Source organism: Furipterus horrens, unplaced genomic scaffold (assembly GCF_987537825.1).
Source record: "Furipterus horrens unplaced genomic scaffold, mFurHor1.1.pri manual_scaffold_2, whole genome shotgun sequence".
Taxonomy (NCBI): domain Eukaryota; kingdom Metazoa; phylum Chordata; class Mammalia; order Chiroptera; family Furipteridae; genus Furipterus; species Furipterus horrens.
The window spans coordinates 135,927,283-135,952,367 of NW_028327172.1; the positions used below are offsets into that span (position 1 = coordinate 135,927,283).

The 25,085-nt window shown below is 33.6% G+C and overlaps 1 pseudogene; it reads right to left on the reverse strand.

Annotated features, from left to right (window-relative positions):
* Nucleotides 1-7,678: 7,678 nt before the first annotated feature.
* On the reverse strand, nucleotides 7,679-8,361 carry LOC150019556 (large ribosomal subunit protein uL6 pseudogene; annotated as a pseudogene).
* Nucleotides 8,362-25,085: the final 16,724 nt, after the last annotated feature.

The following is a 25,085-nucleotide window of genomic DNA, read 5'->3' on the forward strand; positions in this document are numbered from 1 at the left end:
CAAGAACCAAGTGAAGGAGCTTGAACCAGAACTCACAGCTTTATAAAACTGAAGCTTTGCTCAGCAGCTGGCTAAAACCCCATGAGATACCTGAAACCAGAGCTCAATCATTCTTATTTAGTACAATTCTTCATTCAAGTCATCTACAGTACTCAAAACATATTATAATTAGGTACCCAAATGTTGTCTGGGAGATACAATGAAACTTTATAAAACATTTGCAAGCTCTTCATTCTTTAAAAATTGTTGAGCCAAAATACATTTTTATGAAAATTAATTTCACATGTTTTAATCTGTTTATGCAAACCATCAGACTGATCTGTGAAAGGGGGCATCTGATACTCCAAAAAGTTGTTCTTTGAACTTAGAATGCACAAAAAGGCTGTAATTAAAATAACAAAAATCACCCTTAATTTTATAAAAGTATTAACTGTTAACACTGTGGCCCATGTTTTTCAATAATTACATAATACATTCTCTTTATATAGTATATTATTTCTCTTTATAGATAGATATAGAGACAGAGATATAGATATTATCTCTGTTTATATGTTCTTCATGCATGGATAAATACTATATACCATAGGTAATGTATATAAATAAAATATACCCTTTATTTAGATTGTATATAAAGACATAGTTTTAGTTTAACAAATTTTCTAACTTTTTTCCTCTTTTTATATATACATACAAGAAAAGGTCAGGATTCTATCCATTTTTAAGCAAATAGACTAATATTTTAAACACACTGCAAATGTTGAGCAATAATTCAAAATACTAAAGAGGTGATCTATTAAAATATTTTTTCATGTAGTTCAAATTTATTCATAGATTAAACTACTGGCCTTGAAAATAAAAATCTATCATCGGAACATAATTAACTTATATAGATAATTCAGAACATGTTATTAACCACTAGAAGCAACTGTTCAAGAGTAACAAGACACACAATCCATTTGGCTTGTGACTTCAGCATGTAAATCACACCACACCATGCTCACAGCTGTGTGGTATACTATTCATTGACGGTTCCTTAGGGCAGGTATCCTAGTCTGTTAGACTATCCCAGACAAGAAGATCCACAAAGAACGGGTTGACCATTCCTTGAACTTTATGTAGTAAGAAGATTCCCTTACCAACTTGAAATAATTAGCTATTATCCATTTACCAATGTGACTTTACTGTGACACTGAAGATCTAAGATCTAACATAATGTGTTTTGTTTATAAATATTTTTCAGCACACAGGATTAGCTAATCACTCATAGTAACAAAATAGTTTTAAAAATATAGTATCTGTGTAAGACTAGTAAAAAAAAGTTTCCTAAACCCTTTTTCTATTATACTAAATTTAAATAGATAATATTTTTTTAATGTTTACAGAACACAAAAAATAGAATGGTTAACCCAAACTAACGCAGTATCTCATATTACATAAACATAATACCCTCTAGAAAAAGAAGGTTATATGAACAGAAAATGGCTGAAATAATTGACTGCATGTAGATTTACTTACCTTTAATAAAAAAGCCATTTAAAAATATTAGTTTTATATTTTAATTTCATATGTCTACAGTTTCAACCAATGTAATTTCATATTAAAATATTAATAAAATATGTAAGTAGGAAGCAGAGTCTATGATTCCAAGTTTTGGAGCTCTGTCTTCAGGTTTTATCTAAACACTACAATACTTCTATTAAACACATTAAACAAACCCCGTCTGTTTTCTACACCCACCTTACAAACTGGTAGGTGTATACACAGTTATTTAGCCAGAAAGAACTTCAACATACCATAAAGGTCAATGACTAAGTAGATAGCTCACATTCAGAATGACCTTGTTGAAATTTCAGAGCATCAAATATAAAGGGAAAGAGATTACTAAAAGCTTTCAAAGAGAATGGATTTTTGCTTACAAGTTAATGATCACATTAGCATCAGACTTCTCATCAACAGCACCAGATGCAGTCCTAAATACAGGGGTATATCTACTGGAGAAATACCTTCAAAGGCCTGATGAAACTGTAAACTTGCAATTCAGTAGTAATATTTTAATAGCATAAGACTATGTCACTTTTGTAGCCCCAAATACACATGTAAGTCCTGATAACTGTTAGTTTTCAATTTTGGGGGTCAATAGTCACAGGCAAGGCACAAAAAGATTAATGAGAGTGACAGCATGAAATGTACATGCTGCAAAGCCTGATGATATGAAAATCATGATATATCAAACAGAAGCTGGGATATGGATTGAAGGCAGAAATGCTTTGGAGAGAGGGCATGACAATAATTCCTCACTTTACATAGTAGAAAGTTATAATATACTAAATGTATTAGATACAGTTAAAATACTAGCCAAAATTAGTTTTATTTTAAAATATGATCAACAGAAATTAGAATGTAGAAAAAGACATACCTGGTAAAAATAGAAAATCAATAAACACTTTTTAAAAGGTTTATTCTTCAAGAAAGGGAGATATTGCAATCAGGAGTCATAAAAGTCAGTAGAAAAATAACTAAAAGCAGAAGACATAAAAGATAAAAGTGGTCATCTCAGGGAAGCTGAACTGAAGGGAAGAGCAGTAGAGTCTTCATTTACAATTCAAATAGACACACCAGAGAATAAACTGTGGTCATTTCTATGGTAAAACTGCAAGGCCAAGTGTCATGAGGAAGGGACATTCACTTCCTACTTTGTATTATTGTAATTCTGGCTTTTTAAAAAATAAAGCAATGAATACAAATAAAATCCTTTATAATTACTTTATAATTAAAAATAAAATCATTATTGAAATAGCATCAGGAGTTTCTAGTCTGAACTTTGCCACTTATATCCTTTGATAATAGAAAAATCATTTAATCCCTTAAACTTCAATTATTTTTATTAAAAGTAAAGATATTAATACCTACCTTCACACCCTATATCATTATGAACAGTGATACAGGATACATGAAGAATATGGACTGGAATTTTAAGTATAGTGAAGATTAACCCTCCTTAAATATCAGTTTTACCTAATCTCCTACTTTTATCTAATGTTCACAAAACATAATTATCAAAAACTAATCAGAACATCTGGAAGTGAGTGTCAGGATGGCCATTTGCAAGCCTTATGATCTTTGGGGTGGAAATTTAAGCTATTTTGAATTTAGGATTCATAGATTTATAGTAGGGGGAATTGCTGATTTCATTCTACTTCATCGCAATTTTGTGACAATCAATTATAACAATTTAGAAAAATCTGTAAATACAGAATTACAACCAAACATAATATGAATTTTAGAAGCTAAATGGTTTTAAATATTCAAGATCTTCCTACTAAAATGGTAATTAGGTCATGAAGGGATTACATATTTTAAATCATAAGAGGAATTATTGTAGCAATTACTTGAGCTAATCATTTTATTGCTGTTGAGATTACTTGAGTTGGTCTTAAGAGCTATACTGCCTAGAAATTAAGCATCATAGGCCTTCTCTTTATTTCACAGTTTAGTCAAGAACTATATTGGGACTCACCTATATAGTAATCCTAAAGTAGTCTGTGAGAATATTTTAGCAAGGCTTCCTCATACACGTAAAGAAGGGACTATAATTAGAATAAATTATGTTTTCTAAGATGTTAAACTGGCATTTCAGAACTTTGAATGTAGGTCCCTGTCTTCTAATTAACTACATCTGTGTCTCTGGGCAACTCACTTAACTCTCCTAGGCTTCAATTTACTCATTTGTTAATTTAAGGGCTGATTAAATAATCTGAAGTTTCTTCCACTGCAAAAAAAAAAAAAAGTTTTTCTTTTTTTTACAGTACTCTTCATTTCTTAGTTCACACATAAATGATTATATCCTAGATCACATCATACAGTTTCAATTCATGCCTAGGAAAAATTAACAAACAATTAAAACAGCTGGTGATCCAATTAACCTAGTATTTATGTTAATATTTCAAGCTGTTAATTCTGTCATTCGATTAAAAAGTTACCAAAAAAATCTATTAGAGTCAATTAAATAAAATGGTGTGGATGTAGCATTAAAACAACTTTATTAATTAAGTAGAACTTCAGTTTCCCTTAGAATCACATGCACTGATTTATCTGAGTACAGCCCCCATTCTCCTTGTTTTAAGTAAGTGACATTAGCCAGATGTTATTTTTAAAGACATCTTTTTGGATAAATTAAGAAGAAATTCCAGGAGTTTCTGTTGATCAGTCCAATGAAGCACAATTTACCTGTCTTTTTATGAGCCTGGCCATTGGTCACTGTCTGTACAAGATGAGTCTAGCATATAGTGACAAGTGATACGCTCTCTGACGCAACATGAGAAACTCATCTTTGGTTTTCACTTGAGTGTCAGATTTTTAGGATCACGAAGGGACAGACAAAAGTTGTATAGAAGAAGATGAGGAAAAAAGGATTATTTCGTACACGTTTCTCTCTTGCTGAGGACAACTTGAACATTTATGTTTCTCTTTGCTATTTTCCACTGAAGAAAAATGTTATAATGAACTCTATTCCACTGAGGCTTTCTGTGTGTGTGTGTGTGTGATGTGGAAATGTGCTCTATGCACATTAAATCTTAAATCCTTATCTATCTAGATGACTAAGACTGGCACAACATATTGACGGAAATAAGACTGAATAACCTAAAATAGCTACACATTCCCACAAGTGAACAGCTATGTGCTAAAACAAATTACATGACTCTGTTACTTTAAAAAGGAGATTGGAAAAAACAACCTTTAACCTAGATAAGCCTGATGCTAGAATAATTCAAGGGAAATAAGAATATGTACATGATGCATAAAAGTCTTTAATTTAAATATGTTTATTTCTCCCATTACAGGTGATACTTAGTGTCAAAGGATTTATTTAACCTTAGCTATTAATTATTCATTAACATTCAAACATTTCTACCAAATGGTGAAATTGAGTAGTTAATATTCCTGATTCTAATGTAAAAATGCATACTGAGTTTTACCATTCTTCCATATGAAACAGTCGTATACATATCTGACATAAGCACACACACAGGCTGTAAAAGCTTTCCTCAGCACTTATGTGCAGTTATAGTTAAGAATCTCTATATAAATGAGACTGCCACTTGCAAAAGAATGAAACTGTACCTACTGCAGAAAGTTACTGCATAATTCAGTGCCCATCCTTATAAATAGAGTTAAGGATAGGTAATACTCACATACACAGATGATTCTGGCCAGGTGAATCCACAACAACTTGTGAGATTGGGGAATCTGTACAAATGCTTCTAAGATGGAATATTATGGAAAACCAAAGTTAAAGGCAAATCAGGAGGCTTATTTCATTATGTGTAATGAAATAAGTAGATTGTGAGGGTACGCTTCTCAACCAAAGGCTACGTTCCATACAAATTTGCCCTCTTAGAACCACTCTATGCATTCTGTGCCTTATATCCTGCTTTTAGTTTTCATGTCCACCCAAAATGAGTATTATACTGAATTAATTAAAGTAGAAAGGAAGATACTCTAAAGGCAAGTGCTTTTAATTTCCACTGTTGCCTAAAGCTTGTCTTTACTGAGCAGATGTAAAGAGAGAGTTGAAAAGACAAACAGAAAGGCCAAGCTAAACTGAGTTCTCTCTTCACCTTGTGTTATGAACTGAATTGTGTCCTCCCAAAATTCATATATTGAAGCCCTAACCCTCAATATTACTGTATTTGAAGATAAGGTCTTTAAGAAAGTAATAAAGATTAAGTGGGGTTATAAAAGTGAAGCCCTAATTCAAAAGAACTGATGTTCTCATGAGAAAAGGAACAGACATCAGAGCTCTGTCTCCATATATATGCACAGAGAAAAGGCCACAGAAAAGATATATTATCTCATTTAATAACCATAAAAACCTTAGGAGGTGAGAAGTTATTCTCATCTTATCTATACAAAAACTAAAATACCAGAGGCTAATGGCATTTCTAAAGTCACACAAATAGTAAATGATGGGGCACAGATTTTTCTAACCATTAATTTGGTACCAAAAACCTATACTATTTGATGATACAGATGCCTTTCAAAGTTCTAATTTAGACATCAGAACAGCCAGATTATTTTTCTTGGTCCTCTTGTTGTAGGGTTTGGGCAAGACCAAGGGCAGAGTCAATGGCTCTAAAGAGTTACAACCAAAGAATCTCTGGAAGAGGAATAGTTGCAATGGTTGAAGGTGAAAGTAACCTTCTCCTAATGAAAGCAGGGATAGCTTTAAGTGAAAGTCAGGCTTCTTACTTCCCTTGTGCTCAGCTATAGAATCCTGATAGCCAAGGTTATATCCCCCAAATTAGATAATTACTCAGAGAACACCTGACTCATTTAAAAGAAAAGATCTCAGAAAACTACATTTTGGAAGTGCTACCCAAATGGAGAAAACAAACAAAAACAAATGAACAAAACAAAACAAAACAAACAAAAAAAAAAAAAAAAACAAACACAGCAGCTTTGACAAACTCCAAATTATGCACAAAGCTACAAAAGGGCAGAAACCCTTTGGCATGAAAAACAGAAGCCAAAATAAATACAACAGAACTAAAAGGAAGCAGAGTGGGGTAGGTAAAGGGAATAGAAAAAAAAAAACTGGAGGAAGAAGAGCATCATCAGAGAGGTAAAAAGAAATATATCCATGAGAAAATAAAATGTTAAAAATATGGAAACAGAAAACTAACAATAAATGTAAGAATTAGAAAGTATAAATAACATTTAGATTTCTGCAAGAAAGAAGAATAATAAAAAAATACTATGGAAAACAGGAGAGAGAAGATAAGGCAATAAGAAATCAGTCCAGAATGCAAAGTATCTAATAGATAATAGATTCCCTGATAGAATAACAGAATATAATGATTAATAGATGTTCCAGGCACAGAAAACTGAGAAAAGAGAGGTGAGAATAACATTAAACATAAATATATATATTCCATTAGTGTTATATATTACTCATATATTATTTATATATACACTAAATTACATATATTTATATATAAGCTACATTATATATTGCACATCTATATTAACTACATCATATATTGTTATATATTACATATATATTATTTATAAACTGTATTTTATATATGTAAACTATATCATATATTAGGCACACATATTACCTATCTATATTTTTATATAAACACATATATTTTTATGTCTAAACACAAACATTTCTCAAAACTAAAAACACAGATTTTCAGCATAAAAACACCACCAAGTATTCCCTAGCACCAAGTGGGAAAAAAGAGGACGCACACGAAAACACCCCTTTGCAATTTAAAAATACCAAATACCAAGTGTAAAAAGATGTTAAAAACTCCATAAGTTTAAAAAAGTCACGTACCAAACAATGGACATCAGAACAGCTTTAGATATATTAATAGCAATCCTCAAAGCCAGAAGCCAGAAAAATATGTGCCTTCACAATTACAGTTAAATGTTATCTCTAACTTAGAATGTACTATACAAATTATCTCTTAAGTGTAAAAAAAAATAAAGTCCTTTTGATGTGAAAAATATTTCCACAAATTTACCACCAATATAGTCTTTCTCAGAGAGCAACTACATGATATGACCAATGAAAACAAGATAGTGAAAAAAAATGTCTTTCAACACTGTAGGGAAGTAGAAAAGTTTCCTTTCTTTTATTTATTTTATTTTGTTCAATACAGAGCTTTTATTGCATCTTTAAAATAACACAAATAAATGGGAGGAATATTGCAAATAAATGTGAAGACTCATTCGGCACCTTACTGCTTGTATTGCTGGACAACTTAGATCTTATTTCTTCAGCTTGCTGAACTGTTCCTTTTTCAGAAACATAAATGCCATCCAAAAATTTTCTGATATTCTTGTTTTTCACTGTTGTAGCTTGCTGAATCAAAGCAGCTGAACTTGATACAACTTCACTGTCATTTTTTTTTCAAGAATTGATATATCTTTCTGTGTTTGAGATACTGAACAAGCAACACCTAACTTCATCTGAACCCTGTGGATGTATTTTTCACCCAAGAAATTTCTGAGTTTAACAAAAGAATAATTCTCTGGAATAACAATGTTAATGGGGAGGTGAGAATGCACAGACCTCATCTTGTAACAGAAGCCCAGTGTAACGCCATTGATCATGTTCTGTACATGACTGCACATAGTACCAAACTGGCCAGTTCCTTTCTCTTTCCCCACCATTTGTCAACCCAAAGCCTCTTCTTTTTCTTTCCAAGGAAATTGAGTTCTATATTGATGTGATTGAAGTTCTCCACAGGGTGCCTCTGGGCACTTCACAGTAACTGCAAATCCCTTCAGAGTGATGTCAACATTTTCTGGGATGTCTACCATCTGATTGATGAGAATGGGCTTCATTCTTGTGGCAGATGCAGCAAAGAAAAGTAGAAAATATTTTAATGAAGAGCTCAAAGATGTCCCAGTACAACAGCTGTGCAACAGGCCTAACCTGGAGCAGGGGTGAGGGTGGGTGGGGTGACAGGAAAGATGTCATCTAGGCACAGAAATGCCATGGAGAAATGACTTGTGTATTTGTCTATATTGAAAGGGTTTATATAGTCTTCTAACAAAATATGGGGATGAATTAATGATAGTTAGAAAACCAAACATGAAAAAATGAGGCTATTAGTCACTCAAAAATTACAAAAAAGAAATGTAACCTTAAAAATTTTTGTCACTCAGTTTTGTATAATATTTACATAGTCATAATTATGTATAGAAAGAATGTTGATTTAACCAAAAATTGCTATTTTGGGAGAATGGGGAGAGGCAATACAAAATGCTCAAGAGCATTGCTATATGACAGGAGGCAGGGGAAATATAAAATACCTAAATGCTTGTTTTTTAGTAAGACTTCAACAGATAACAAAGACTAAAAAGTTGAACAATATTTGTATAAGCATTTGAAATATGGAACTAACTACTAAGAGAAGCAACTAAAGCAACTGGAATAATTGAAGTTGTTTCCTTTATGAATCAGAAATCAAGAATGAAAAGCAGTGAGGAAAGAAAGTTGTGTTTTATATTACAAGCTCTTGCTTTATTAAACAATGAGCTTGTTTTATTAAATCAGAAACAGAAAAAAAGTAAGAAGAATAGCCATGATTTCTTCATATATAATAGACTGGGTATCTTAATATTAAATTTGGAATTAAATACTTCAGTAAGAAAATTAAGTAAAAGTCGGTAAACTATGGCCCATGGGCCAAATGTGGACCACCACCTGTTTTTGCATGACCCACAAAATAACACTAGCTTATACAGTTATAAATGTTTAAAAATTCAAAAGAGAAGTATTTCATGAGATGTCATAATTATGCAAAATTCAGTTTTCAGTGTCCATAAATAAAGTATTTTCGAACACAGTCATAGCTGATGGTTTCTGCATTGTATAAGGTTGCTTTCACATGACAATGGCAGAGTTGAGTAATTGTGGGTGTATGGCCTGCCAAGCCTAAAACACTTACTATTCAGCCCTTTAAAGAAAAAGTTTGCCAACCCATTTGTTTTGAGTTACATAGGTTCCTCCAAAGTCCATGTCCACTCAAACCTTGTGAATGTAACCTCATTAGGAAATAGGGTCTTTGCAGATGCAATCAAGTTAAGATAAGGTCATATTGGAGTAGGATGAGCCCCAAATCCAATATGATGTTGTCTACATAAGAAGAGAGAAATTTGGACTGGGTAACATAAACACAGAGGGATGAATGTCATATGAAGACAGAGGCACAGACTGGAGTGGTGTGCCTGTAAGCCAAGGAATGCCAAGAATTTCCAGCAACTACCAGAAGCTAGGAGAGAAGCGTGGAACAGATTCCCCTTCAGAAATTCCAGAAGAAATCAACCTTGCCAACACTTTGATTTGGAACCTCTAGCTTCTAACTGAGGAAGAATAAATTTTTGCCCTTTCAAGGCACCCAATGTGTGTGTGTGTGCGTGTGTGTGTGTGTGTGTGTGTGTGTTTTAAAGCAGCCCTTGGAAATCAATACACCCTGTAACAAAGGCTTGCAGCAATCAGTACAAATAACATGACCATGCTAAGGTTTATATAAAAACATGCCCAGTATGATGCAATTAGCCATTATAAAAAGTTACAATCAATTCTATATCAACATGTTTTGTACACAATAGCCTCTAAATTTCTTGTCATGCTTCAATAAAACTCCCTTATTAAACGAATAGCATGGGGGACCATGACAAGGCCAGAGACGAACACGATGGCTGAAATATGGTGGGGGAAAATACTATTTTAATTATCATAGATATATAAGATGCAGCTTTGCAAAATGATAATAAGCAAAAGCAAAATCAGTGGTGTCTGTGTCTGTGGGGTTTTAAAAAGCAACAAAGAGCCCATGGGCTGGGTAACCACGCTTATTACACTCAGGGTAGACAGGGCCCTCAGTCCTCCTTAGAGATGTTGCACCGGCAGGGGAGCTGGCCCAGCTGACCTGATCTGTCTTCTCCGGCTCCAATTTCTCATTTCTGGGCTCCTACCATCTGGCACAAAACAGTTATTATTCCTGCAACTCTTTCCACAGAAAGAGAGGGGGGTATCTGCTGCAGGAATGATATGAACATCTATTAAAGTAAAATATTGTGGCCTATAGGCTTAATTTCTGGACAACAAGCAATAAATAAAGACAACAAATTGATTTCTGGATTTCAGTAGCACCTATGTGCCAGGAACCAGACTGTGTGCTCATACTCTTCTGGATTTGAAGATAATTATGTATTTTTATATATATTTTAGGCTTTCAAGTGGAAAAGAAAAAACACTCATAAATTTTTACTTTAAGATTTTTGAAATAGAACAGCTGAGGTAATTTTACTTGGAAAAATTTTATATTATAACAACACATCCTCAAAATCATAGAACATAAAATTATAAATTTTCAGAGTGGAAAGATTCTCTGTGTTAAAATTAGAAATTAATTTTGTTTTTCATAAAAAGTCTTCTCCATTTTATCCACCTAACTCTCTGTCTACTTTTTTGCCTAAGAACAACAGAAATTGCCTTGTAGTTTTTTCAATATTCTCATCTCACAAGGTTTAGAAACTACTTAAAATCTAATCTGATTTTTCAAGTCAAATTAAAAACACTGCATATTTTTGCATAGGAAATAAAAGGTTACAAAATGAGGGCTCTCGGTGTCCTAAATATCTTGACAATAACCTATGAAGAGAACCACCACATATTGTCTAACTTATAAAGTTATTTAAATGACATACTACATTAAAACTATTTACTTCAATAGATAGGAAGGTCTCCTTATTGCTCATAATGACTTCAGAGTCGCCTAGAAAATTGGTTCCCACAGTTCTATTTCACCAGTGAAGTCATACAAACCATGAGGAAGGTGGCACTGTTGACCCTTCTGTTGCTGTATGCCAAATTTTAAAGGTAACATGATAACAGTTTTGGATACAGAAACAAAGCCAGCCTATGTGTAACCACATAACCAGGGAATGACAAACAAAGATGCTATAGAATGGAAATAGATAATTTCAGACAAGAGGAATGTAAAGTAATCCTTCTTGCCCTGTTTCCTGTATAATAGCATGTTCATACCTTTCTGTTCCCCTTCTTTCCTTTTTCACCTTTAAAGGCAAATAAAGAGCTTTGTTTTGTAACATGGAGTAAAATCACATTAAAAGCGTTACTAATTCCTCCAATTTTCAATACAATAAGATGTACAAGAACCTCAGTCTATGTTATAAAATTACACGCCACCCTTAGAAGAAACATCTTGACACATTACGCATTAAGGTCTCATCAAACATTTATTTACTCTTATTTGAACTCAGAAACAGTCCAAATCCCCATAATAGCTTTTTTCATAGTTGAAAAACCAAGAAAATAATGTATAATAAATATAGAGTCAAATCTTTAGGTTAGAAATATTTCACATGAATATGTTTTCTCTTAAAAATAATAAAATGTACTTAGGAGTTTAGAGAAATATATTAAGACATTAATATATTAATTATACCTTAATTGCATGAACATATATTTCAACTTACATTCAAAGATTTGAAAGTGCATTGCAACTAGCCATTAAGAATTAAAAAAAAAAAAAAAAACTTTATGAAGAAGGTAAAGAACAGTTAAGCACCTGTTTATCTTAGGACTAAATGAGTCTGAGTTGAAATGAAACAATTTCTGCCCTCTCTGCATAGTGACAACACTTAGAAATCAGTATCATTTTCCTTGTCCATGGATACTCAGTTTGTTACTCACAACAAGGTTGGATCGACTGAACTAAATAGATGTGTGGGTTTTACCACTGGTAAATTGAAAGAATCACTTTCACAAGAAAAGGGTCCAGGGATTAATCTAAAATCTAAAATAAGTGTATTCATTCCACATCCTTTACATAATTGCATGTTTTTCTCAGCACTGGGGAGACAGAAGTAAGGAAAAGCAAAACAGAAGTAAATTATGTCACAAATTGGTTCAAGGGAAAGATTAAAACAAGAAAGTATAGACAATACTACAGAAAACATAAGTATAGGAGACAAGTCAAGACATATCCTTGGTTAATTTCTTCCTTTCTTTCCTTCTTTCTTTCCGTTTTTTTTTTTTTTATTTTTTTATTTTTTTAATTTTTTGGCTGTGTTATGAAATCAGCAATTATAATAAAATGAAACACATTTGATCTCATTAAAACCACCACTACTACTGGAGATGAAGTTACAATAGCTGAATTTGGATTTGAAGGCTATCTTTCCTGGTAACTTGTAAAATGTACTTTCCTTATTTGTAAAATGGAGATGATGATTGCCATGACATGGGACTGCTGTGAGAAATAAACATTTATGTATTGCTTATTCTGTGACAAGCACTTTTTACCCATTTCACATGTATTAACACCTATGATCTCAACAAAAATCCTACCCAGTAGGTACAGGTATGTCCTTTCTATAGCTAAGAAAACTAAGGTGAGCGGGATTCAGTAACTATCTAAGTAACCCAGCTTGTAAGTGTCAGAGCCAAATTATAAATCAGAAAATCTGTTTCTGAAACCTACAGATATCAACATAGGAAAAAATTGGGTACATAATAAACTGCTGTTTCCATCCCCAAAACATCTTCCAAATCAAAAGATAAGCTATTTTCAGATGATCTGTATTTTATAAAGTATATTCAAATGTAACATGAAGAGTCATATTATATGAAGACACTTGCAATCTATAAAGTCACATGTACATATAGACTATTACTATCAGAGCTGATTATTGGAAAGAAACCTTATCTTGGAATGATGGGTCACTTGTAGGAAGTTGTGATATCTTGCAATAAATCCATCCATCTATAAATAATTGGCTATTTTCATAACACACATTAGTTATGGTTCACTTCAAATCTACAATCTCAAAGGATACACTTTGTTTTAGTGAGATGTATGTGGGGAGGTTTCCTGTGTAGATCATGTTGAAAATAGTAAATGTTTCCCTGAGGACCAATTAAGCATGATAAATCTCAAGTTGTTCCTCATAAGGCAGGAGAGTAAGCAACAAATTGTTTAAAAGTTGTTTTAAGATCATGCTTTCTTACAGAGTTAGTACTTCCCACAGTAACTGTGGCACCATGATTTGATATAATTTGAGTTATTTTTATAGATTTGGATAGATCTGTCTTTATCACAAATTCCCATCCAAACCAGATTAATCTTCGGAAGAAATGGAGATTGTAGATAGCTATTATAGGAATTCTGTGAAATTGAGACATATTAGTTGTAGAATATCTCTCAGGGTCTCTGGGAAAACAAAGTTTTCCTAAAGGAACATACCATGAATCAGCCAAGGTTTTACAGAGATCCTAATATATATTTAACTTTTATAAGAATACCATGGAAACTTTTGACTTTTACCTATAATATGGGAACAAAGAAAAATCACATAATCACAGAATATTAGAAGTTCCTACCTAAGTAGTTCATGATCATATCACCATGAAGGCATCTGAATTCATCAGCGTATAATTAAATCCTAAGTGTGTCTTACTCATTTTTGTATCTCTAGCACTAGTTTAGTATTTTACATGTAACTGGAACTATGGTTTACAAAAGCCATTTAAGCTCTTTTTTGAATCAATAAATGGTTGGGAGTGTGCACATATACATGTGTGTATGCCTTATAAACACTTGAGGAAATAACGGGGATGGCAATAAAAAGGTGTATTTTGGATCTAGAAGCATGATTGGAGAAAAATGACTTTTCTGTGGAAAATGGGAAAATATGTGATTGTTTCATCATTCTAATTATGCCATTTATCCACTAGTGAATACAAGAAATATGACTGAGCCTTACAGCAAAGGCAATGAAGATATTCCCTCTAGTCTAAGATATGAGAATATATTAACAATATTGTAAATAGGGTATAAGACCAGGTTTCACCTTATGTATAGCCTATTTCCAACACATACACTGGTCACTGCTACACCTTACCAAATCCTTCCACTTAAAATAGGCTTTTATTGTTCTTGAAGTTAGCAAAAAAATATTCACAGCAATTACAATATTTATCAATAAAATTATTTCCCAGCAGAAATGGCTTTCCTTCCCCAGAATTTTACTAACATCGTAGGACTGAATCTCGTTGGGTTGTCCTTGACCATATTTGAACATAATAGGGAGTTGGGTGGGGATAGTATACTGATTGGTTAGCTTACAGGCCACTATCACTCTTTCCTATGGGACTAGGGAAGGAGATCTGGGAAGAGAGGCAGTTAGCTTCACTAATATGTTATGGCCTACAAGAGAAGAAGGTGTAGTACCACAAAGACAAAGCAGGGCACTCTTCCAGGAGCAAGAGGAATGGATACTATTCGGGCAAATATAGCACATGTCCTTTTTATACATTTCTATATATTCATCCTACATTGCCTTATTTGTGTCATCAAGCTAAGTATCTAGGTCAGGAAATGCCTGTCAGGAACTAGACATCTAATTGTACTGTGTAAAAGAAGAATGTTTATAATTCGTCCATTGATCTCCATTCTAAACACCATAGCTTTAATTCAGGCTCAAGTTATTGCCATTCTGATCTACTTCAATTGACATCAAATTTAGCAATAATATTTTGGATTTACACCTAAAGGAAAGGCAACAAAGGTAAAAATAAACAGGTGGACTATATCAAATTAAAAATACTCATAAAGTACATGCAATCTGAGTAATACCTATGCAAAAGTACTATTATAAAAACTCTGAAGTCAGAGAGCACAGGGTCCCATCATCACTCCAACAATTGCCAAATGAGTAACTTCTCTCAATTACTTTACTTTACTAGACTCTATTAGTATAACAGCACTGTTATAAGAATTAAATATAGCAATCCATATAAAGCGATTAATACATCATTTTGTACATAGTAATTAATACTTGTTAGAAGCTGTAGCTGTTAGTATTGCTATTGAAGCCGTTGTTGCTTTAATTATTATTAACCAAGAAGACTGTACCATCTAAATACAGGGTTTAGTAAATGGTGAAGAACATTCTCTGACTTAACCAAACATAAGATGAAATCTGTTTTGCAGATTCAAGTGTAAAGTTATAAATCTACTGAAAGAAATGTGATACATAGATTTATATATATATATATATATATGTACATTACATTTACATATTTATCTCTAAAGACACATATATAATCCATGGACAAACCAGAGGAGCACTGTAGCATAGATACTACTTACCTTAGAAGTGATAGAGTGTAGCTGTATTTCTGCTTTCTTGACTCAGGTATTACCACAAAGTAATAAGGAAAATCAGAAATGCAAGATCTTGATTTAATAAAAGTTAAAGACAACTGTGTCTCCATCTGCAATATCTGAGTATAGCTTCCAAGCTCAAAAAAGACAATAAAAAAAAGCTATCCAAATAGTGGTGACCAAAAGGAGTGAAAATTGGTCTGGCCTCAAATTTCTCCAGAGAAAAAATAAAATTCTAGGAGACAGAGGAGTTCCAATACAAAGTATGCAATGAAAGAAAATGTGGGCCAAAAATTTTATAAACAAACTCTAACTCATATTAAAATACAATAAAATAAAAAATTTAGACTCCGTAACTCATAACTCTTTCCTAAAAAAATACTGGAGGACAAAATTCAGCTAAACAAAAAATGACTGGAAAAACTACTGTCTAAGAAATGGCAAAAAAGGTTGTTTATTTTACTATAGGGCAAATTAAAAGAAATACATTATTTATGGGTAATAATAACCTTAATAATGCAGAAATAATACAAAATTTGAAGGAAAGTGGAAAATAGTGTAAAGATGCTGATTTCATCATATCTCACAGCAAAGAGAAAAGTGGTATTAATTAAAGATGCTAAATTAGAAGATATAAGTAATTATAAGCATATAGATAAAGAGTAAGAAAAGTGCTTCTATTTACTAACTTAGGTAGAGAAACTAAGAGAGGAATTTGGAGAAATACAAGTATATTCACTGCATTCTAGCTCACAGTGTGATATAAATTTGTACTCCATAAAAGATAAATTTGTAGATAAAATACAGGTATTTATGTAGATTCAATACAATCCCAATCAAAATTCCAGCATTTTTTAAAAATACCAGCTTCATCCTAAAACTTGTGCAAAAATGCAATGGACCAAAGACTGCCAAGGAAATCTTAAAGCATAATTTTTTTTAAAAAGTAAAAGACTTAGCACTACCAGATATCAAGACTTATAAAAAAATAATGTGGTATCAGCACATCATTGACTCATTGGTCAATGGAACTCAGTGGTGAATCCTAAAACAGACAGGTACATGTGGTGATGATCAAGATGGCACCACCATGCAGTAGAGACAATTTTCAGTAAGTAGTTTTGTGTCAACTAGTGCATTCATTTTATATGATGCTGTGGGAAATTATCACACATTTAATGGCTTAAAATAATCCAAATATATTACTCACCATTTCTGTGGGTACAGGTAAAAGTAAGCTGGTCCTCTGCTCAGGGCCTCACTAGGCTGCATTGGAGGTGTGGTCAGGGCTGCAGGCTCTGGATTCTCTTCTAGGCACATGCTTGTTGGAATTTATTTCTTGAAGTTGTTAGACTCAGCTAATAGAGACCATCTGTCCCTCCCTCACACATGGGTCTCTCTTAAAAATGGAAGTTTACTCTGTCAAAGCCAACATAAAAAGTTCTCTCATGCACTGAATCTCTCCCTTCAAAAAAAGCCAAGTCCTTCAGAAGATCTCACCCAATTAGATCACATTCACTTAAGATAATCTCCCTTTTAATCAAATCAAAGTCAACTGAATTGGGGCCTTAATGACATTGGAAAAATTACTTTACCTTTGTTCTATAACATTATCTAATGAAGGGTAAAATTCATCGTATTTATAATTCTTCATAAGTTCTAGGGGAGAAGATTATAGCAGATACCAGGGGAGGGTAGCTCAGAAAATATCTCAGAATTCTCCCATCACAACTGCCTATCCACAAATACAAAAAGGAAGTGAAATCCCTACCACACTATATATACAAAACTCTATGAAGTCTCATCTCACTGTATAAACAAGAAAATCAATGCATTAAAGATTTAAATGTTAAGAAAAACTAATGCAGGACAATACCTTAGTGTTTGTGTATTAGGCAAATATCTCTTAAAAAGGAAAATATGTTAACAAAGAAAAATGACATTTTGGATGATTTCAAAATTAAAACTTTTGTTTATTAAAACATAACATAAGTAATATAAAGGCAAACCCAAAATATGAAGACATTTGTAATGTATATATACAATCAACAAATGACTCATATCTACAATGTATAAAGAACATCTACAAATCGCTATGAGAAACAGAAAATTCAGTAGTACGCTGGGCAAAAGACTTGAAAAGGTAAATGAAAAAACATATGCAAATGGCTAATAAACACATGAAAGGTGTTCAATTTGATTAATAATCAGAGGAATACAAATGAAAAACAGTAAAACATATCAATACTCACACAGTGGCTAAAATTTAGAAAAGGATTAAAATGCTAAGTATTATAGCATATATTAATGTACTGAAAACACCTAAACAGTACTGGAAAACCTGTCAATGCCCACTAAAATAGAGTATATTCATATCCATATGCAGCAATCATACTCTTAGTTTACGCTTAATTATATATATATATATATATATACATATATATATATACACCAAACATATATGCACTATAAGACAGACCAGCTTGTTCCTAGTAGCAGAAGTATCTCTAATATCTATAAATTATAAGGCCCTCAAATGCCCTTCAGTAGAAAACTTGATGAATCCTGGTACATTTACAAAAGAGAGTAATATTCAGAATGAGAGTAAATGATCTATAACGATACACAACAATGAAATAAACATCCCAAACATAAAGTTTAGCAAAATAACTAGCACCAAAGAAAGCACACAATGGTTACATAATTTATATGTAGTCATAAAATAACAGAAGAAACTAACTCATGCTAATAGAAGTCAAAATAATGTTGCTCTTAGGAGTGGAAACAATTAAAGGAAAACATGTAAATTAACAAAATCATAAAATAACTAGCAGAAAAAGTGATGTAATATCAGAATCAAGAATATCTTTCTAAGTGTATTTCATAATTTAGAAGACATAGGAGAAAAGCTAGATAATAATATATATAGACACACAAAATCTCCATAACCCAAAATAACCAAAACCACAACCCAAGAAACACCATGCAGAAATTAAATGCCATAGGGAGTTCTGTTAAAGATGGCAATGTAAGAAAATCCTGAACTCACCTCCTCACACCAATTTCAGACACACCAAATCTACAGATACACAATGAACAACTTCTGGAAAAACAAAAACAAAAACAAACAACTAAAATTCGCTGGTGACACTTAGACTCCTTGGAAGCAAGCGAAGAGAGAAGACCACGTGGAAAGAGGTAGGAGAGGGGAGGCTGGGACAGAGTCTCAACACAAACCCCAACCTGGTGCAGTTTATAGTCTGGAGAGAACTCAGTCCCCAAGCTGCTCCTTTGAGGGACTGAGACATTGAGCTCCATATTAGACACCCTTACCTTTGAAGACCTGTACCTAAAAGACAAGCCCCCAAAACATGTAGCTTTGAAAACCAACAACAAACTCACAGGCTGGAGCCACCCAAGCACCTGTGTGCACCAGGACTCACTGGCAAGGCCCAGCATGAAGTGGCTGATGCAGGGGCTGGTCCCCAGAGCATGGACCTTAGGGAAGGCATGTGACTAACGCATCTGGAGCCTGCTGGGTGCTCTTGGGAGTGGAGACCGGCTGGCACCATCTTCCTGCCCTTGCTCTCTCCTGCCTTGGTTCCTCTAAGAGTGTCATCTCCCTCCCTCTCTTCCTTCTTTGATTTTTGATTCTAGGTTTCTTTTTCTTCCTTCCTTCCTTCCTTCCTTCCTTCCTTCCTTCCTTCCTTCCTTCCTTCCTTCCTTTCTTTCTTTCTCTCTTTTTCTTCTCCTCCTCCTCCCCCCCTCCCCCCTCCTCCCCCTCCCCCTCCTCCTCCTCCTCCTCCTCTTCTTCTTCTTCTTCTTCTTCTTTTAAATCTTTTTTTCCCCTTTGTCCTTTCTGGCAGGTGCTATCTCTGTGCCCTCCATTTGTCGTGCTCCAGAGCACCAGCATGTCCAGGACAGCCTAGTGCCACAATTGTGGATGCTATCAAGATACCTCTAGATGACCTGGCTCTGATTGGGTGTGAGCATTTTAGCTGAGGGGCCCATGGGATGATAGTCACTGGAGAAAGAGTTTTTAAATGAAGGCTGACTGAAGTCCTTTCCAGAGGCCTCAGAAGCAGGTGCAGGGCAAGGACACTATTCTTGTGAGTGGAGCTATTCTCACACTGGCATGGTACTCCCTCTGCCAATCTCTAAAGTCCAAGTATCTCCCTGAAAGTTTTTACACCCATCTGGTGCACTTGTCTTTGCTGCAGCCATCAGGAGATAACCCTTGATCGTCTGGCTCTGGTGGTCATGGGCTTTTACATGGGTCACACAGGATTATAACTACCAGAGAGATAGTTCTTGGCAGGATACCACCCTCAGGGTATTCAAAGACTACCAACTGAGACTCACCATCAATCTTTTTGTGAAAGAAGTCTGTTTGCTTGTCCTAAAGCTTCAGCTTGTAGCAGGCTTCTGCTTTGGCACACATCTAGAGACCTAGAAATTTCAAATCCTACTATAAAGCTAGAGTGATCAAAACAGTGTGATATTGGCATAAAAACAGAACTATAGCTCTAGGGAACAGACTAGGGAACACAGAAATAAACCTACATATATATGGTCAATTAATTTACAGCAAAGAAACCAAGAATGTGCAATGATTTAATAAATCATATCGGGGAAATTGGACGGCCAACTACAAAAGAATGAAACTCAACCACTATCTACACCACACACAAAAAACTAACTCATACATAGATTAAAGAATTGAATGCAAGACCTGTAACCATAAAATTCCTAGAAAAACCATAGGTGGTAAACTCCTTCACTGAATCTGCGTGATGACTTTTTGTATTTGACACCAAAAGCAAAGGCAACAGAATTAAAAATCCACAAGTGAGACTACATCAAACTAAAGAGCTTCTGCACAGAAAAGAAAACCCATAAAAAAAAGGTGGGGGGGAGGCAGTCTAATGAATGGGAGAATATATTTGTATATCATCCACCTAATAAGAGATTAGCACCCAAAACATATTTAAAAACTCATACAACTCAATAGCAAAAATATCTAATTTAAAAATGGGTTTGGATGTGAATAGACATTTTTCCAAAGAAGGTATACAGATGGCCAACAGGTGTATAAAAAGATGCTCAACATCTATAATCACCAGGGAACTGCAAATCAAACCTTCAGGAGCTATTCATTCTAAAATAGAGGGAATTCCCACTGGGCATAAATCATGAAACTCTATGAAACTTCATTCATAATCACTACTATCAATTTACCTCCATGTCTCATGCCTAAATTATTCATGTTTTTCAATTTAGTTTTGTCATCAAGATGAATACAGAATTTTAAAAATATTTTTGGGTCCAATTTGCATACACACTTCCCTTTGTATTTTCTTAAAGATATTGTAAGGATAGTTTAAAAATCGAAATAAACATTTGTCATATGAAAAACCAAGTTCAAATAGTTCAAATAAATACACCAACTGAAATACAGATTTGCAAGTTTTTTTTTGTTGTTGTTTTGTTTTGTTTCATTTTGTTTATGGAAGTCCCTTGGACTTGATATTGATAAAATTTGAACTAAAAAAAAAAATTTCAAAACTTTGATCAAATTTTATTTTTTTCCTCTTAAACATGTAGTACATTCCTATGACTTATTTTCTGCTAAATACTAAATAAATATTTATGCAGAATGGCTCTGTTTTAATGGTTCCTTGGTTCCTTAGACACCCAATTTTGGGAAGAGACTTACTTGAGTTACAAATTATAAAAAATGAGTGTGATGGTATAGCTTGGTACCTAAGGGCTTCATATTAGTGTTGATGCTTGTCTCCAGTAGTTAGTAGCTGTGTCATCTTTGACAAGCTACTTAGACTCCACAGTTCTCTCTTTTCTTATTTGTCATTCAGGGATCAATAGAAACAAACTTTCCAGACATTGGAAGTAATGAATAAAAACATACATGAGGGGTTTTTAGTAGCCCTGGGTATATTTTATGTGTTCACTGTGTGTTCAGTGGAAACTAACCCATGAGATTCTTCTCCAGAAAGGGATTCTTTGCTAAGTAAGTTCAGAAACCACTGTATAATATATTTCCATACTTAGAGTTTTAGAATAAACACTAGTTATGAGTAGTTCTGCATCACAGAAGTCTGTTTAACTCTTTAAGATATGTGCATTTCTATTACTGTGTCTATGGACCTAGAAAAGAAAGCAAAATCTGAATTCTTAGTGTTTGGTTGAGTTTACGTTTTCCAAGATACACATATAGATAAGCATAATTATAGCAATTCCATATGTAAAAATATAGATATAAAAGTAATGATCAGTAGTTTAACATACCTATCTACATAATCTTTCTATCTTCAGCTTCCAAATATATTTTTCTTGGTGTCTTTACAGGCACTCGAATTGTAGAGGTTGTTACTCTAAAAGATGAGCATTCTTTAGAAAGACATTACTTCCAGTGTTTCCTTTCTTTTATCATTCTAAGTATTGAATCTAACATCTTGACTGACATCAAAATGCCATCCCATTAATTGTCAGTCCTGTCTATCAGCATTTCAGATATTTGGATTATTTTCAGTAGATACTAGATTGCCCTTTTCCTTACATGGGATAATATTGCTTTCTTTTCACAACCAAATGTAATCGTAGGTGAGGCATAGAATAAAACTGGGGTCTCTGTTTTTTTCCCCATTGCAACTGTTGCAAATATTCAAAATCACAACTCATGCTATTAATTTCAGCTGATATTTTCAACTCGCTTAACCCAGCACTTACATCCGACAGCTGTAAATGCTTTCAGCCATAATAAATCTCTGCCTGACTTCCCAAAGCAAACAGTGTTGAGGAGAGTGATCTCTCCAATAACATTTTGTCAGCTCAAATCACCACCACAACATAAGTGATTCAGACAGTCTGAACTGACTCCAGGCTTCCCAACCTCCGGTCCTTATTTCCTATTTTCTTTTACTTATGACCTGTGCTTAATATTCCAAAGATTCTGAAAATGCAGTGTTCGTTTCTCAGGACTGGCTGAATGCCCATGCAATGTTTTTTTCTTCTCTCTCTCTGTGAGAAGATTCTGCGTTGTGGCCTGCCTAGTCTTGTTCATCTGTAAACGAAGTTTGTTTAGGTCTGTTGCTCAATTTTGAAAAATAATTGAATAAACTGTAATACTATGTAATTAAAATTTTAGTAGTAAAAGTGAAACAAAGTTGTTTCCATCAATGTGCTTAAAATCAACTCTAGACATTGTAATGTCCACGCCGTATATCCCTCTCTCTCATGCATTTCAAAAATAATGTGTTCAGTGTATGAATGAGCTTCCTTGGGGCTGAGAACCATGAACAGGAGCTAGGTCAAGCTATTAGAGCCTTGTAGAGAAATGTATACATTATATAAAACTATGCTTTTCAAATAGCAAGTGATATAGCAAGAGCACAGAGACTTTGTGTCAGTTAGATCCATCTTCAAATCCTGGTTCTGCTTCTTAGTAGCAGTTTGACCATGAAAACAATGGGCCTCCATTGCCTTAGTTGTAAACTAAGGTTATTATTACCTGCCAAATAAAATAAAACAAGATTCATTTTCTTATTATTGCTTTTAGCAGTGTCTTTGTTTTAAACCAGACTTTGCTATTGGCTTGGGGTGAGATGTTACCCCAAAGCAACTGAAAACTAAAAATATTCCAAAAAACTCAGACACTGTAGATCTTTTCTACCCCAGTTTTATTGAGATATAACATTACATTAGTTTAAGGCTCGCAACATGACTTGATATGTGTGTATAATGTGAAATAATTACCAAAATAAATTTAGTTTACATCTATCACTTCACTGAGTTAAATTTTTTTTTCTTGTGATGGAATTTTAAAGACTTACTGTCTTTGTAGAACTTTACTTTGAACAATTCTGTCTAAAAAATGAGTATCCTTTATCCTCCTAATTATAGGCTGCTTCAGAAAACATATTTTGGCACTATTTACTATTTTATTTAAATCAAATCTCATGAGAATACCTATTACTTTTACTACTCCAACACTAAAATCATTGCATTTATTAAATAATTATGTATTATAGACACCACCTTATTTAATTATTAGGTAAATAAAAAGGTAGGTATTGTCATGACTCTTTTGTAAATAAGAATGCTAAATACCAGCCAACTTAAGAGGCAATGGTTGTAATAGAAAATGTTGAACTTGATTTCACATCCAGACCCAATAAATGGAAAAGTCTTTAATTTTATTCTATTATTTAATATTATTTTTGAAACAAAATGGAAAAATCACTTAAGGGTGTAGGGAGGCATTTAGTGCCATGATTTTAGTGTCTGAAAAACCTCTTGAACCTGAATGTGTGGATTCAAATTTCCCATCCTGTCACTTACTTTGCTAATATACAGGATATTTAATCCCTCTGGGCTTGAATTATTTCACCTATACATTAGAGATAATAAGAGTATATATGTGAGGATTTTTATGGGACTTAATGGGCTAACATACCGCTTCTCATAATAAAGTATATAAATTGCTCTCAAAACATTAGCATTATTATTTTTTGCATAGGAGTATACTGAGTACTAGAAAGTTTATTGAAACTGCCTACAGTCACACAATTAGTTCATAGAAGAGGCTGTATAGTACTCAGAATATCAGAGCCATATAGCATTTATTATTCAATAACAAATATATGTTGTTTACTATAAGCATCATGCTAGGAATTGGAAAGGCAATGATGCATCAAGCAAATTATGTTGTTAGATCTTAGTCTCATTTTGGAAAAAATAATTACATAAATGATATCATGTGTATGGATACTAATGCATGCAACTCACAAAGGACAAAAGGACTCCTAAGGGAGGACCTACGCCAGTGTCAGAGAAGCTTCATATAAAAGTGAAAGACTAAAGGATGGCCAGCATGAGACAAAAGGGCCAAGATCTTCCCCAACTTCATGGTTTTAAACCTATGACTAGTTTCCACATATAGAAAAACATGAATGAACATGAATCCAATGAAAAATGGTGATACCATGATAATTCTATAAATAATATTTTGAATAAAATAAATACAAAGTGCACAACCTCCTAATGTTTCACCCCCATTTAATCTCTCTCTCTCTCTCTCTCTCTCTCTCTCTGGCTCTTGCTCTCACTGCCCCCCCCCCACTCAAGGATTAATGACTGTTTATAGAATTCTAAGCAATACCTTTTCGAAATCAGGCCATCTAAGTGCAATGTGTGATTAATAACCCTGTAAAGCTGAATGTTTGATTACATGGGGGGAAAATAAAGTTGCTACTGTTGGTACAAATGGACTTGGAGTGTAACAGAAAGAACATTGAAAAGAAGTAAAAACATACATTATTCCTCTTTTGGCTCTGGTTGTTGAAAGTA